Here is a 15836-nt window from a genome sequence, read left to right as displayed (position 1 = left end):
GCTTGGCTTCCGAGATCAGACGAGAGCGGGCGTGCTCAGGACGGTGTGGCCGTAAGCGAGCACTTACTCGATTCGAGAGCCACTTCAAGACTAATGTGGCAACGCCATGCCATCGGCGAACGCTTACAGAAAGGATGCATTTCTGGAAAAAAATTATATGAATAAATAATTAAATAATTAATTAAATAAAGAATTAAATGCTTACAGCACCTGGTATTCCCAGGCGGTCTCCCATCCAAGTACTAACCAGGCCCAACCCTGCTTGGCTTCCGAGATCAGACGAGAGCGGGCGTGCTCAGGGTGGTGTGGCCGTAAGCGAGCGCTGACTCGATTCGAGAGCCACTTCAAGACTAATGCCATAACATAAGTCAAGGATGCGTGAAGAACGAGTTGGACAGTCAACATATTGTTGTAACATTGGAAGATATGTTGCTAGAGACAGTGTATTAAAGTCCCCAAGGATAAACACAGGTTGATCAGCTGATCTAGAGAGCGCGGTATTCAAGCTATCCGAAATACACTCGGCTGCCTCTTTGTTATTGGGACCTGGAACATACACTAAAATAATTGTGAGCTGCCCAAATTCGCGGGGTAAATAAAAGGGTCTAAAAGATACCACCAGGATCTCATAGTCTCTTGTGCATGTCTGTTCAATCACAGTAAATTGTGTTGCCCACGTTTTGTCAACAAACATACAGAGCCCCCCGCCAATAGTTTTTTGTGATGTTACCTTATTCCTGTCCGCTCTTATTACGTTGTATCCATCTATATTCACAATATGGTCCTTGTTTAACCAGGTCTCAGTGAAACAGATGAGATTACTACGTCTGAAGTCCTCCTCATGTTTAACACGAAGTGTTACCTCATCCAGCTTGTTGTTAAGTGATCTCACGTTGGATATAGTGATTACTGGAAGAGGGTGACGACTTCTCCGTCTTCTTAACCGGTTCCTAATTCCTCCTCTTGAGCCTCGCCTTTTCATTTGTTTCCTTTTCTTCCCTCCTTCCTTCAAAGGGCAACTGTTGTAAATGGTCCCAATTACCGAACTGTTTACGTTATTCCTTAGCGAGAGTAAAGCCTCCCGAGAATAGGTGATAGTAGGTATAATCCAAAGTGCAGTATTGTCAGAGTCGATGGCATTGCTTCCAGGTAGTACTAACAGTGCTGCCAGAACGGCGCAGATGGCGGAGAGATTCATGGCGGTAAAGCGCAAAACAGCTAAAAACACAATAAATAAATACTATAAAATACTAAACCGTTTAGGTCTAATAACATACACAATAATAGTAGTGAGCGGTGAGACACAGGGTCAGCAGCGTAACCGCGCCCCCGGAAGTGAAAAATTTGCATCATTCGATCAACTGAAGGAAAAATATAATCTTTCTAATTCTAATTTCTTTCGGTATTTACAGGTTAGGCATTACACTCAATCAGAAATTGCAGATTTTCAAAACCTACCCCTGGAGCATGACATTTATGATATTTGTAAGAGCCCTCCTTTCTCCAAGCATCTCATATCAAAAATTGTATGTCTATTTGATGACTGTATAACTGCGCACACTTTGAGAACTAGGGATGTTTGGGAAGAAGAGCTAGGTGTCGAACTACCTGAATCTATGTGGGACACCTGCTTGTCTAATATCCATTCCTGCTCTATAAACAGCAGACATCTACTAATTCAATTTAAGATTGTCCACCGTTTGCACTATTCCAAAGTCAGACTACATAGAATATTTCCATCAGTTTCCCCAGTGTGTGACAGATGTTATATGTCAGAGGGAACACTTTCTCATGCTTTTTGGTTTTGCTCTTCACTGACAAACTTTTGGTTTAAAATATTTGACTGGTATTCTAAAGCCCTAGGGATTGCTTTTAAATTTTTAACTTGATGATTAATTTGATTATTTATTACAGAAGGTGCACTTTTAGTTATTGATATCCTATTAAGTTGTTATTTTAAAATAATTTTAGTCTATTAAATTGTGATTTAATTAGTTAATGTACATACTATGTTAACTTTATTACGCTGCTGGTCCTGAGTACATATTTCGTTCTCATGTGTCAACATGTACAGAATGACAATAAAAAACTACTACTAACTACTACTAACTACTAAAGCATATCAGAGGCCCCTTCAGCCTGAACCCGGACTTGCTCTTTTTGGCTGTTCACAAGCAACAAGGGCAATTCCAACTTCAATGCGGCAACCATTGGAACTAGGATTGATAGTTGCCAAGAGACTGATATTGAAGGAATGGAAGTCCCCCTCTCCTCCCTCCTTTAAGGTATGGATAGTTGATATGCTATCCATAATCCAAATGGAAAGACTTCGCATTACTCAAATGGACATGTTCTCACGTTCTTGGGATCCGTTTCTAACTCATTTTGAAAAAACAAACTGTAGCAACTAATTGTGTTCTTCTATCAATAACTTTTCCTTCTACTGCTGTACTAAATGTGACTGTAATAACTGGCAATTACTGCATCTGAGCCCTGTTTTGTTTTGTTTGTTTATTTTTTGTTAAAATTGAAAATGTAAATAAATAAAACATTAAAAAAAGGATGCATTTATGGAAAAAAATTATATGAATAAATAATAAAATAAATAATAAAATAAATAATTAAATGCTTACAGCACCTGGTATTCCCAGGCAGTCTCCCATCCAAGTACTAACCAGGCCCGACCCTGTTTGGCTTCCGAGATCAGACGAGAACGGGCGTGCTCAGGGTGGTGTGGCCGTAAGCGAACAATGACAGATCACAGATCATTGCTATTGGTGAATGTTCTTTAATCCTAATAAGCTTAAAGAAGAGAAGTGCATGATCAGAGTGGGCTTGTTTTTTGAAATTAAAAGAAAGAATATGACAAAGGTTGTATTGTTTATGAAAACAAGCATTGAAATGTTTTTTTTTGTATTCTAATATGAGAGTGCTGTGGTTGCTGCCTATTGCAACAAACATGTTGATAGATTTTTTGGTGGAGTGCACTACTGGTGTTAGTGGTCACAACCTCCCACAACGGGACTGGAAAACTACCTAAATCACTGTTTTGCTTAAACTGCGCCACAAGGTTTCTTTTCGTGTTGTCTTCTTGGTATAGCTGCGCCGTGTGTGCCTCATAAGTCTTGAAAAGTGAAGCCGCTGGCTCTTTGATTGCCCCCTGGTGGCTGGCTGCAGTACAAGTCACAATGCCCGCCCTCTCCATTCAAACGAATGGGACTCTGCTCTAAATAAAATATTATTTACACTTCCAATAAAAGTTTCAGAAAGATGGGTTTGGTGCTTTCAGGTAGTTGATATCATGCTGATATATGTTCAATTGTTCTTTTTTGTGATACGTTTTATTTTAGCTAGCAATTTGATGCTATAGAAACGGGGCGTGTCGTTATGATCGGCGTAGTTGAATTGGGCATGCGAGCGTTTGGGTGGAAGTTTGATACCAGCGGCTCCGCCTCTGGCTCCACGGACGATTCCTTCTGCGCATGCCTTGGTTCTAAATAGACGTTTTTACGTAACATGGCGGCAACCATGGTCGGACATTTTTGGCTTCAATTCATTACAATGGAGGGAGGCGACGTCGCTTCGTTCATCTTTTTTACAGTCTATGAGCTGCACGCATACTACACAACACACCGCTGACCAGGTGTACACACTACAATACAGTTGATAAAGAGGCGTTCCCGACCATCAGCGAAAATAAATTTCCTCACATAAATTCTGCAGAGAAATTTCAACGATCAGGCCATTACTTCATGAATGGACGATCAATCTGCCCTTCAATTGGTTGACCTTTCTCTGTTAATACCATCTGCACTGGGATTGTCTGGATTACTTACAAGTTGTCATCGTTTCGCTCACATTAAGAGATCACGTGGGATAATATCAAAGAGGTTTAAAAATATTGTGGCTTCTGTGATAGCTCGAGACAGGTTCGAATCACGTTGCTGTCATATTTGTACTTAACGACTTTTGGCAGCCGCAACGAGTTCCGATTTGGTCGCGATTCGAGAGTTTGTCACAGACCTTGGAAATCTGTCCGCGACAGAAAAACGCAACCAGTCGCAACCTGCAGGCCCCCGAGACTCGAACCGGCAACTCTCGGGTTACAAGCCCGACTCTCTAAAAATAGGCGATGACTGCCCATGCCACCATTGTATATTTAATACTATAAATACATTGTTATTAACAGATTTGCACACATCCATTCATTAACTACAGTCCGTGCTCAAGGTTTTATAGTTTTGTGTTTCTGAGCATTTTGTCCCTCTGAGTATCATAAAGCCACAACTTACCGTCATTGAGGTTCATTGTCTCTCAGAAGGTGTGTTGGGTAAGTGCAGTGAAACGGCAAGACTATGCTTTCAGGGATCGTTTCTATAGTTTCTAAACTAGGAAATGTGTTTCGAAAGAGTTGAGTCTCTTGAACCACGATGAAGAGTATTGATGTGTTTCTCTGAGCATGAATTAAGCAATGGTTGGTGTTTGTTATCACAGATCATTGCTATTGATGAATGTTCTTTAATCCTAATAAGCTTGAAAAAGAGAAGTGCATGATCAGAGTGGGTTTGATCTTTGAAATTAAAAGAAAGAATATGACAAAAGTTGTTTTGTTTATGAAAGCAAGCATTGAAATGTCTTTTTTTTGTATTCTAATATGAGAGTGTTGTGGTTGCTGCCTATTGCAACAAACATGTTGATAGATTTTTTGGTGGAGTGCACTATTGGTGTTAGTTGTCACAACCTCCCACAACGGGACTGGAAAACTACCTAAATCACTGTTTTGCTTGAACTGCGCCACAAGGTTTCTTTTTTCGTGTTGTCTTGGTATGATCGGCGTGGTTGAATTGGGTGTCCGAGCGTTTGGGCGGAAGTTTGATACCGCGGCTCCGCCTCTGGCTCCACGGACGATTCCTTCTGCGCATGCCTACACTGTAAAAAATTGTGCCGTTAAATAACAGTAATCAACTGGCAGCTTGGTTGCCAGCAAGATAATGTTAATTTACAGTTCTGCCACTGTTAAAATACAGTTCTACTTCCGTTAATTTACAACTCCCCTATTTTAACAGTATGTTAATGTTATAATGCCCTGAAAGCAACTCACTTCATTTAGGAAACCAATTGCAGGATCCATTCAAGTTTATAAATATATATATATTTATTTGGTGGTGTTAGTACTCAAGAACACAAAAATTTCTTCTAAAATTAAACTGCAAACATTTAAACTCTCACACAAATCTCATGTAGTTCATCATGAGTAAACTACAAAGTTACTGCTTTAAAATAAAACAACAGGCAGCATAACATCAATGATTTGCTGCCCATACTTGACCTAAACAATCACACTACTCTTCAGCACAATGGTAACCCGAAAACTGAGCCAAATCCTAACAAAACAAAACATTAAACACTAAGAGATCTCTCATATTATCTTGTGTAAATCCCCTGAACAGTTTTTAAGTTCATATGATTTAAAAAACAAAATACAAGGACTTTTCTTTAACGTCTGTGTGAAATTAACATATTTCTGTATGCAAATTTGACTGTTAAGTTTGTTTTTTAACAGCACATTCTGTTAAATAACAGTAATCAACTGGCAGCTTGGTTGCCAGCAAGATAATGTTTTTTTACGGTCTCCTTAAGACTGTTAAAAAACATTACTATTCTGTGTTTTTATATCTTACACATTTAACCCTTTAAACCCCATCGCAAAATCCTTGGTGTCAAAAGAACACTGCTTAATGTGTCCACACTACAAACAGTAAAAGAACAGACTCAATGTTGAAGTTAATGAGATAATTGTCACAGGTCGGGGCGGACCACAGAGTGTAACAAGCCACGCCCCTTCCTAGTTTCCTCCTCGAGGAGGTCCCAAAGCCACCCCAATGACCAGACAAACGAGAATAAATGTAATTAAAATGAAACTTTATTAAATTATTTAAAATTGAAGTGGGGAAATGGAAAGGGAAACTAAAACAATGACTCCTTCGAGCCGCCAGGCGGAGCTTCCACGGGGACAGGGAGGGGGATGGATTTCTTTAGCTTGGTTATTTGAACCCATGGCGCTCTCCTCTTCTCCTGGAGGCAGAATCACAAGAAATCACAATTAGTATACGGCTACTATTCCTCACCAGCAGGGGTTGACGGAGGTATACTCCAAACTGCGGGTGTCCTTGTAGTGACTAATCTCCTATTCTTGCTCTCGCCCCTTAGGCTCCTGGCTTGGTTCCTTATACCCATGGCGCTCTCCTTTTCTCCTGGAGGCAGAATCACAAGAAATCACAATAAGTGTACGACCACTGTCCCTCACCAGCAGGGGTTGACGGAGGTATACTCCAAACTGCGGGGTTTTCAGTAGTGACGGCTTTCCTGTGCTTTCTCCGACTCGCATTTCTTCCTCAGGTTCGTGTTTCTTTCTCAGGTTCGTGCTGTAAGCAGAGGTAAGTAACACACAAGTAGTCCTGTCGCGATAAACGATAAATCGATTAATCACACGGTAAATAAAATGAGCTCGATAAAAAAAATTTTAGGCCGCGATAATTCACATTTGCATGCTTGTTTGTTTTCCTTGTCTCTCTCTCTCTACCAAGGAGACTGGATGACCACTCCGTGCAACGAGTGACAATGAGTGAACCCTCGTCAGTCATTTGTCAGTCGCATGATCTGTGTGGGGAGGGGGGACTCCTGGCGTAGCCTTTCACAGTAGGCGTCTGAGGAGGATGAGCGCCACGTGAGGAGTGTAGCAGGAGAAAACACTAGTTGAGACGAGAGTTGGAGAAAAAGATGGATTTACTAGAGGCTGTTTACACTTGTCATTAACATGCGTTTTCATCGATCGGATCACAATGTTTTACGTCTTTTCTGACTTTTCTGACACAAGGTGAACAGTGCTATTTTTAGCCTTTCATTGATAAACTAAAGCGGGTGATCTCCGCAGTTTCATTTTGCAAGCGTGTGAAAGTTGCGATCTTATTTCATCAATTGTGCTGAAAATTCAGAGAAAGCTCTAACATATACATGTAGAAAATACTGTGCAGCATGTTTACTTACTAAACAAGCAGCGGACATAATATTAGTTTGGGTCCATAAAAACTCATAATTACTCCCGCTGGCGTTTAAATGACCGTCTCGACAGACCACCCCCTCACAGTATTCAGGACAGAAGCGGTCGAAAGTGGACAAAAGAGACGGATTTAAATACCAGGTGTAAACGTCTCTCTCGAACACTTATCACGTGTAAACAGGCAAGTTTCAAAACCAAACGCTACAGCTGCAGTGTGGGAGTACTTTGGATTTAAACCTAATGACCGAGGTGAACCACTAAACCTGAATGAGCCGTTATGTCGCATTTGTGGTAAAAACGTAGCACTTAAAAGTGGCAACACGACAAACATGCATATGCACCTAAAACGCAATCATCCTGTTATTTTGTTCATTTCTTGTGGATATTTAAAATGTCTTCCAGTTCCAGTATTACTTATTGTTTAGAAATAAAAGTTTATAGATCTTTGAAAAGGTGTTTCTGCATTATTATAATGGTCCCGGAGCATCAATGTTATCGTCTACCGCGATAAATTCTGAGGCAATTTATCGTCTAGCAAAATTTGTTATCGTGACAGGCCTACACACAAGACTGGGACTTTACTTTCTCAGGTTCACTCAACACAACGGTCACTCCATACAACCTTTACTCGGGGGCAGTGGACTTAAAAGGGTGAGAGTTGAACACAATGTGCTCTGACTTACGGATATCCAAGAGGGTACGAGGGGACCCACGGCCGACCTGCGGCGCTCTGGGTGTTGGAGAGACATCGAATGGGTGTATGTAAAGCCGAACGCTTCCCTTGCTCCTCCTCTACTCACGGTACCAGAGATTACTGCACAGGGGCGAACCCTTGAAGAGGCTCCACAAAAGAACAGTTATTGCATGCAGACTTCAGCCCAACAACCCTTCATCAACAGCACAAATCGTAAGGTGGTTTACTCACTCCAGTAGATAGATGCTTCACCACTGCCCGTTTGTCCATCCAGAAAAGATCCGTCACTTTGTCCTCAGGGAAATCCTAATTGTAGATACCTTCCCCCACACTCCGCCGTGCGGTTGGTTGGCCGATTTTCTTGGTGGAGGGGATGAAGTGTGGAAACGATGGACACCAGGACCCCCTGGCGGCTATACGTTGTTCTCCTCGGCTCACCCATGCTCCTCTCTACCGTGGGGCCACAACTCTGCGTATTCAGCTCACAACACAAGATTAAATAGTACACTTTTAGGCTCACAAGGCGTAATACAAACTTCCCCGTAACTCATGTGTGTTTTATGCTTCCAATGCTGCTTCCCGGCTCGCCCACGCTTCCCTTTACAGTGGGGCCATAACTCTGCGTGTTAGACTCACAACACAAGATCTGGTAATACACTTTTAGGCTCACAAGACATAATACAAGCTTCACTGTAACTCACGTGTGTTTTATGCTTCCAATGCTGCTCCCCGGCTCGCCCACGCTTCCCTTTACAGTGGGGCCGTAACTCTGCGTGTTAGACTCACAACACAAGATCTGGTAATACACTTTACTGATTTCCTTCACAATAACGTAGTTCATTTACTCACAGTCCTTATCGTCTCGCCGAGATTTCCCAGTCCGATTCCCAACTGGAGCTCGTCCGCTATGATAAGTATTCAATCACACTTTTCCACCAAGTGAATCGCTTTTAGCGATGACTTCTTCGCCCAGTTAATCCAACCTCTGTTCCCTTTGTATACAGGTTCTGTCAGACATCAGTCCTCTTTACGCCAGCTCCGACTCCCGGGGAAACGACAACACAGCATTTCAAACACACACGCTACAGCAACTGACACAACATGAACCACACGACCCCATTTGTATTTCCAGAGCTCTCTTTATACTCCTTCCTTTCTCCTCTTCAGCCAATCACTAACCACTGTATTCCATCTAGCTTGATTTGTCCTCGGAAGACTACCGGAAGTTCCGGTGTTTGTGGTAAATCGTCCGGGCGGGAACTATCTCCGGGCGGAACCAATCTTCTCGAATTTTGGGTTCCGGCCACGGAAAAAGTCACACTGTGACATAATGAAGTGATGATTGAGTGATTAATGATGAACAGCTGCTATTAACAAACACAATCACTGAATGAAAGATAAACAAGAACCGAATTAAAGAGAAAACAAGCAGAAACTGAACTTACAGACTTAGATGAGACTCAGACTTACTCAGATTTCCTAAGATCTCACAAGAAGATCATCAAACAACTCCACAAACAGCATTACCATTTTCACTTATTACAAACCAGTTAGATTTTATATTACATGTAAATTAGCTCTTACTGAGAAGTAAATCATTAAGGGGTGTTTTCCTGAACAGGGATTATCTTAAACCAGGAATAGGCCTTAATTTAATTAGGAAATATAACTAGTTTTAACAAACATGCCTAACTAAAAACATTACTTGTGTATTTTCAGGCAAAACAAAGGGCACTGATGTATTTTAAGATATGTCAGTGGAAGTTGTTTTGAGTTTGGACAGCTCTAGTCGTCTAATGATCCCTAAATAATAGTTACCATTCTCGTGATCGGTGTTTGCTTTAGTAGGACTCTTGATCTTTGGTTTGGCCCTTTGGTGTAACATCTGTTCATGCTATTTCAATGTGATTTGAAAGACAATGGATATGGCAAAAAAGTATAAATAAAATATTATCACTGACTTATGACCATTATGGTGTTAGTGTCATGAGTTAAAAGTAATTTACTGACTTTATACAGAAGCTCATACGTGATTAGATGGGTGGCAACCCCTTATAGTAGTCTTATAATGTGACAGAAACTCAGTGTTGAGGTAGCCAGATGAATCTTAAAAACATTGGGAATACATGAAATAAAAAACACGAGCAAAATACACACACAGACATCAAGAATCAGGCTATGAATCTCAACAATGGTGACTATCAAATGAAAAGCTTCATGCTGCAATGCATGCTGGGTATCAGCATAATACAAAACTCATTCATGACTCCCAGCATGCATTGCAGCATGAATAAATTATGCAGATGAACTGTTTCCCATTTTCTTTTGTCACCATAGTTGAGAATCATACGCTGATTCTTGATGTCTGTGTGCGTCAGCTGAGGGTTAGTTTCAAGTTTGCAAAAGTCTCCTTACAAAAAAGTCCAGTGGTAATCCTGTGGTACTGCTTCAGTACAACAGGAAACTACCACACAACAAATGAGTGTAGCTAAATATGACAGGAATACCACAGCACTTTTTGTTGTACTGTATCACATGAATTTACCATTAGATGCCATGTGTGGTTTTTCCTGTTGTTTTTGTGTGATAAAACCATAGCGATTGGACAGAGCTAAATATGACAAGAATACCACAGCACTTTTTGTTGTACTGTATCACACGAATTTACCATTAGATGCCATGTGTGGTTTTTCCTCTTGTTTTTGTGTGATAAAACCATAGCGTTTGGACAGAGCTAAATATGACAGGAATACCACAGCACTTTTTGTTGTACTGTATCACACGAATTTACCTTTAGATGCCATGTGTGGTTTTTCCTCTTGTTTTTGTGTGATAAAACCATAGCGTTTGGACAGAGCTAAATATGACAGGAATACCACAGCACTTTTTGTTGTACTGTATCACACGAATTTACCATTAGATGCCATGTGTGTTTTTTTCAGTTGTTTTTGTGTGATAAAATATAGCGTTTGGACAGAGCTAAATATGACAGGAATACCACAGCACTTTTTGTTGTACTGTATCACACGAATTTACCATTAGATGTCATATGTGTTTTTTCTGTTGTTTTTGTGTGATAAAACCATAGCGTTTGGACAGAGCTAAATATGACAGGAATACCACAGCACTTTTTGTTGTACTGTATCACACGAATTTACCATTAGATGCCATATGTGTTTTTATCTGTTGTTTTTGTGGGATAAAACCATAGCGTTTGGACATGCTAAATATGACAGGAATACCACAGCACTATTTGTTTTAGCATACTGTATCACACGAATTTACACATTAAATGTCATATGTGGTTTTTCTATTGTTTTCGTGTGGCAGTATTATTTAATTATCTGTCAGAAACATTTATTCCTCAAACATGGTTATACAAATATTGAAAAAAATATATAAAAAATATATATATAATTTTTCATTAGGGTCCGTCTGTTCAGTTATACAGTGATCAATTCAATTAAAAGTACAACTATAATTAATTATACTAAGGTTTTGTCCATCCAGTTAAATGCGAACACCTGATAGCAATAAACGTCTGCCCCGTGGAGCAGAGCTTTAGATAAATCAAGGTTAAAATAAAAACAACCCTTTTAATATTAGTATAGATACTTTGATTAATTGTGATTTAAGTTTTGTTAAGACAACCATCATTTTTTATTGTTAGGATTTTGATTAGCCTACCCAGCTAACACAAATACGAACTGTTACGTAACGTCGACGTAATATGATGACCAAACTTACGTCGTGGCGACGAATCGAGTTACGTCGTGGCGACCGGAAAAGTGAAATTCCTGGATCCGTCGCCTGCACGTAACTTTGCAACGTAATCTGCCTGTCGTGGGCACGTCGTGACAACGTAATGGATTAAAAGTTTTATGTTAGTAACCGGTTAGTAAATTAAATCTTTTATTTAATATTCTTTGGGCGGACATCTGCAGTATAACTAATTTAACTTGTCCTTATTTGCCCATTACTAAAAGACTTACCATAGCATATGAATGACAGACTCAGAGCTTGAATACTTCATTTATTGAACATGAACACTACAAACATTTAAATAAACATATGTTAAAATGAACATTTAAATGGATTCTCCATATAAGTTAATTTAAAATGTCATTTCTGAATTGTGCAGGCGTAGTTTTGTTAGACGGAGAGAGAGCGCGCGGTCCTCTTCATGTTCCGGTTGCCAGGGTAACGCTGCTCTAACCTTCACCGGTCCAAAACGCCAAACGTGTCCCACAAAACTTTAAAATAAAGACAATAAAATAAATAAAGGTTAAAAAATATCTACACGTTTTCATAAAAATCGATTTATTTGTTGTGAAGTTAGTATCTTACCTGATAAAATGAAATTTCCTGTCAGATGAACAATCCTGTCAGTGCAGCATAAATCGCGGTTTATACTGTCGGGCGAGATTCTGTGAGCCTTAATAAGTATGTTAACATGCTGTTTTCATAACTCTTGAGCAACTAAAATAAGTTCTTGTGTATTTTAAACGGGTCTCACTTCAGAGAAACAACACCGCGTCCTGTCAGCCACCGTTCTGCTGTGCACGCACGGTCGCGCGCTCTGGTTGAGGTCAGCTGGGCGGGAGGCGCGTGCTGTTTCATGTTTCCCATGTAAATGGCAGTTCGTGTATTTTAATCTATTTTGACTTATTTAAGGGAAACTTTGAGACTGAAAAGTTTTAATAAGCTAACCTAAATAGAAAACGAAATTAATGTTTATATAATTGTAAAGGTAATGAAATTACCTCCCTGGGACGTAACAGTTACGTTCCCAGTAAGTTATGAAATTACCAAAATAGTACGAATTTATTATGTAACTGGGACGTAATTGGTTATCCTGCGACGTAAGGAGTCCGTACTAGCGACGTGGTGATTTGGTACTGTAATGGTAATGAAATTACCTCCCTGGGACGTAACAGTTACGTTGCTAGTAAGTTATGAAATTACCAAAATAGTACGAATTTATTACGTAACTGGGACGTACTTGGTTATCTTGCGACGTAAGGAGTCCGTACTGGCGACGTGGTGATTTGGTACTGTAATGGTAATGGAATTACCTCCATAGGACGTAACAGTTACGTTGCCAGCTGGTAAGTCATGAAATTACCAAAAATGACCAATAAATTACGTAACTACCCACGTAGAAGGTGACGTTCTCGCGACCTTTCGCAACGTTCCCTAAAAGTTCTCTAAAGAGGATGAAAAGACCTGAACCTTTAGAGAACATTAGGTACATTCCTAAAACGTCCTTTGTTGGTTATAAAAGTCTTGCAGTTCAAGGTTCCTCATGTGACTTTAGGGGGACGCCCGAGACATTTAAAGAACATTCCCACATGGTACTATTTTGGTCAGATAAAAACGTTCCCGATATGACTGTAGGAAGACGTTCCATATTGGTTATCCTGTGGTCACATAAGAACGTTACAGAGAGGACACCTGAGACATTAACAGAACATTCCCACATGGTACTATTTTGGTCATATCATAACGTTCCTGATATGACTGTAGGAAGACGTTCCATATTGGTTATCCTGTGGTCACATAAGAACGTTACAGAGAGGACATTTGGAACATTAACAGAACATTCCCACATGGTACTATTTTGGTCAGATAAAAACGTTCCCTGATATGACTGTAGGAAGACGTTCCATATTGGTTATCCTGTGGTCACATAAGAACGTTACAGAGAGGACATTTGGAACATTAACAGAACATTCCCACATGGTACTATTTTGGTCAGATAAAAACGTTCCCGAAATGACTGTAGGAAGACGTTCCATATTGGTTATCCTGTGGTCACATAAGAACGTTACAGAGAGGACATTTGGAACATTAACAGAACATTCCCACATGGTACTATTTTGGTCAGATAAAAACGTTCCCGAAATGACTGTAGGAAGACGTTCCATATTGGTTATCCTGTGGTCACATAAGAACGTTACAGAGAGGACATTTGGAACATTAACAGAACATTCCCACATGGTACTATTTTGGTCAGATAAAAACGTTCCCGAAATGACTGTAGGAAGACGTTCCATATTGGTTATCCTGTGGTCACATAAGAACGTTACAGAGAGGACATTTGGAACATTAACAGAACATTCCCACATGGTACTATTTTGGTCAGATAAAAACGTTCCCGAAATGACTGTAGGAAGACGTTCCATATTGGTTATCCTGTGGTCACATAAGAACGTTACAGAGAGGACATTTGGAACATTAACAGAACATTCCCACATGGTACTATTTTGGTCAGATAAAAACGTTCCCGAAATGACTGTAGGAAGACGTTCCATATTGGTTATCCTGTGGTCACAGAAGAACGTTACAGAGAGGACATTTGGAACATTAACAGAACATTCCCACATGGTACTATTTTGGTCAGATAAAAACGTTCCCGAAATGACTGTAGGAAGACGTTCCATATTGGTTATCCTGTGGTCACATAAGAACGTTACAGAGAGGACATTTGGAACATTAACAGAACATTCCCACATGGTACTATTTTGGTCAGATAAAAACGTTCCCGAAATGACTGTAGGAAGACGTTCCATATTGGTTATCCTGTGGTCACATAAGAACGTTACAGAGAGGACATTTGGAACATTAACAGAACATTCCCACATGGTACTATTTTGGTCATATCATAACCTTCCTGATATGACTGTAGGAAGACGTTCCATATTGGTTATCCTGTGGTCACATAAGAACGTTACAGAGAGGACACCTGAGACATTAACAGAACATTCCCACATGGTACTATTTTGGTTATATCATAACGTTCCTGATATGACTGTAGGAAGACGTTCCATATTGGTTATCCTGTGGTCACATAAGAACGTTACAGAGAGGACACCTGAGACATTAACAGAACATTCCCACATGGTACTATTTTGGTTATATCATAACGTTCCTGATATGACTGTAGGAAGACGTTCCATATTGGTTATCCTGTGGTCACATAAGAACGTTACAGATAGGACACCTGAGACATTAACAGAACATTCCCACATTGTATTACTTTGGTCATATCATAACGTTCCTGATATGACTGTAGGATGACGTTCCATATTGGTTATCCTGTGGTCACATAAGAACGTTACAGAAAGGACTTTTGGAACATTTACAGAACCATCTTACATGGTCCTCTGTTGGTCATATAATAATGTTCCTGATATGACTTTAGATGGACGTCCCATATTGGTTATTATGTGGTCACATGGCAACGTTACAAAGAGGACATTTGGAACATTAATAGAATGTTCTCACATGGTCCTCTGTTGGTCATTTAATATTGTTCCTGATATCACTAGGAGGACAAAATATGAAATTACGGTTAGAGCATTTTATTTTTATAGGCAGTTAATACAAAGAATGTGTCAATGTGCAGTGGACCACACAAACAAAGCAATAAACAAATGATTTCAGAATGAAGGAACACAAATGAGCGACCCAGTCCGCACCACCGCACATCAGACAAAGACAAACAGCAACCAAACAACACTCTACATCAAATTGTGCCAACAATCACAAAAAAAACTAGTAAATAATACTATACTTATATGTATTATGTTGTACTCTCTGAATATGATGATGTAGACTGCAATGCACCTTGGAAACAGTAGTCAGTTAACAGCAACAGCGTTCAATACGCTCTATGAAAATAACTACCTTTCCCATAATGCTACAGCTTACAAGAGGACCCGGAAGTCACATGAAATTCAAACTGCCACACTTGACGACGCGTGATCTTTGTTTTGTCTTTATATAATACTGTAAGGTAAGTTAAGATACTTTTCTTTTTAAATAGATTTCACTCATTGTTCTACAGCGACTTACATTAATGTTTTTTCTGTTTATTTGCTATTCTTTTCTGTGATGTTTTTAATTTCTATATTAGGCTATATATTCTTATTTGCCATTTAAAGTATAATGATAAACATGCAGGCTTACAGTGAGCTAAACAATTTTCATAAAGAGGATGTTAAAAAAATTTTTTAAGATGTTCGATCTTTACAAAATAAATTAATGCTCAGCCCACAAAGAAGCCAACAGAAGATCAAA

The 15836-nt window shown here is 39.7% G+C and overlaps 4 non-coding genes across 4 annotated transcripts in view; 1 reads left to right on the top strand and 3 right to left on the bottom strand.

Annotated features, from left to right (window-relative positions):
• LOC141360095 (5S ribosomal RNA) overlaps nt 1-57 on the bottom strand; it is a 119-nt gene extending 62 nt beyond the window's left edge. The window contains exon 1 of the ribosomal RNA XR_012366608.1: nt 1-57. This exon is cut by the window's left edge and continues 62 nt beyond it. This is a non-coding gene — a ribosomal RNA (5S ribosomal RNA).
• A 141-nt stretch (nt 58-198) lies between these two features.
• Nucleotides 199-317, bottom strand: LOC141361063 (5S ribosomal RNA). Its single transcript, XR_012367114.1, has one exon. It is a non-coding gene; the product is annotated as a 5S ribosomal RNA (ribosomal RNA).
• A 2309-nt stretch (nt 318-2626) lies between these two features.
• Nucleotides 2627-2745, bottom strand: LOC141360165 (5S ribosomal RNA). Its single transcript, XR_012366678.1, has one exon. It is a non-coding gene; the product is annotated as a 5S ribosomal RNA (ribosomal RNA).
• A 1604-nt stretch (nt 2746-4349) lies between these two features.
• Nucleotides 4350-4564, top strand: LOC141361038 (small nucleolar RNA U3). The gene has a single exon (XR_012367087.1). It is a non-coding gene; the product is annotated as a small nucleolar RNA U3 (small nucleolar RNA).
• Nucleotides 4565-15836: the final 11272 nt, after the last annotated feature.

This window comes from Misgurnus anguillicaudatus, chromosome 23 (genome assembly GCF_027580225.2).
Source record: "Misgurnus anguillicaudatus chromosome 23, ASM2758022v2, whole genome shotgun sequence".
Classification (NCBI taxonomy): Eukaryota; Metazoa; Chordata; class Actinopteri; order Cypriniformes; family Cobitidae; genus Misgurnus; species Misgurnus anguillicaudatus.
Note: the sequence above shows the minus strand (reverse complement) of the source record. Positions and strands in the feature narration are given on the sequence as shown.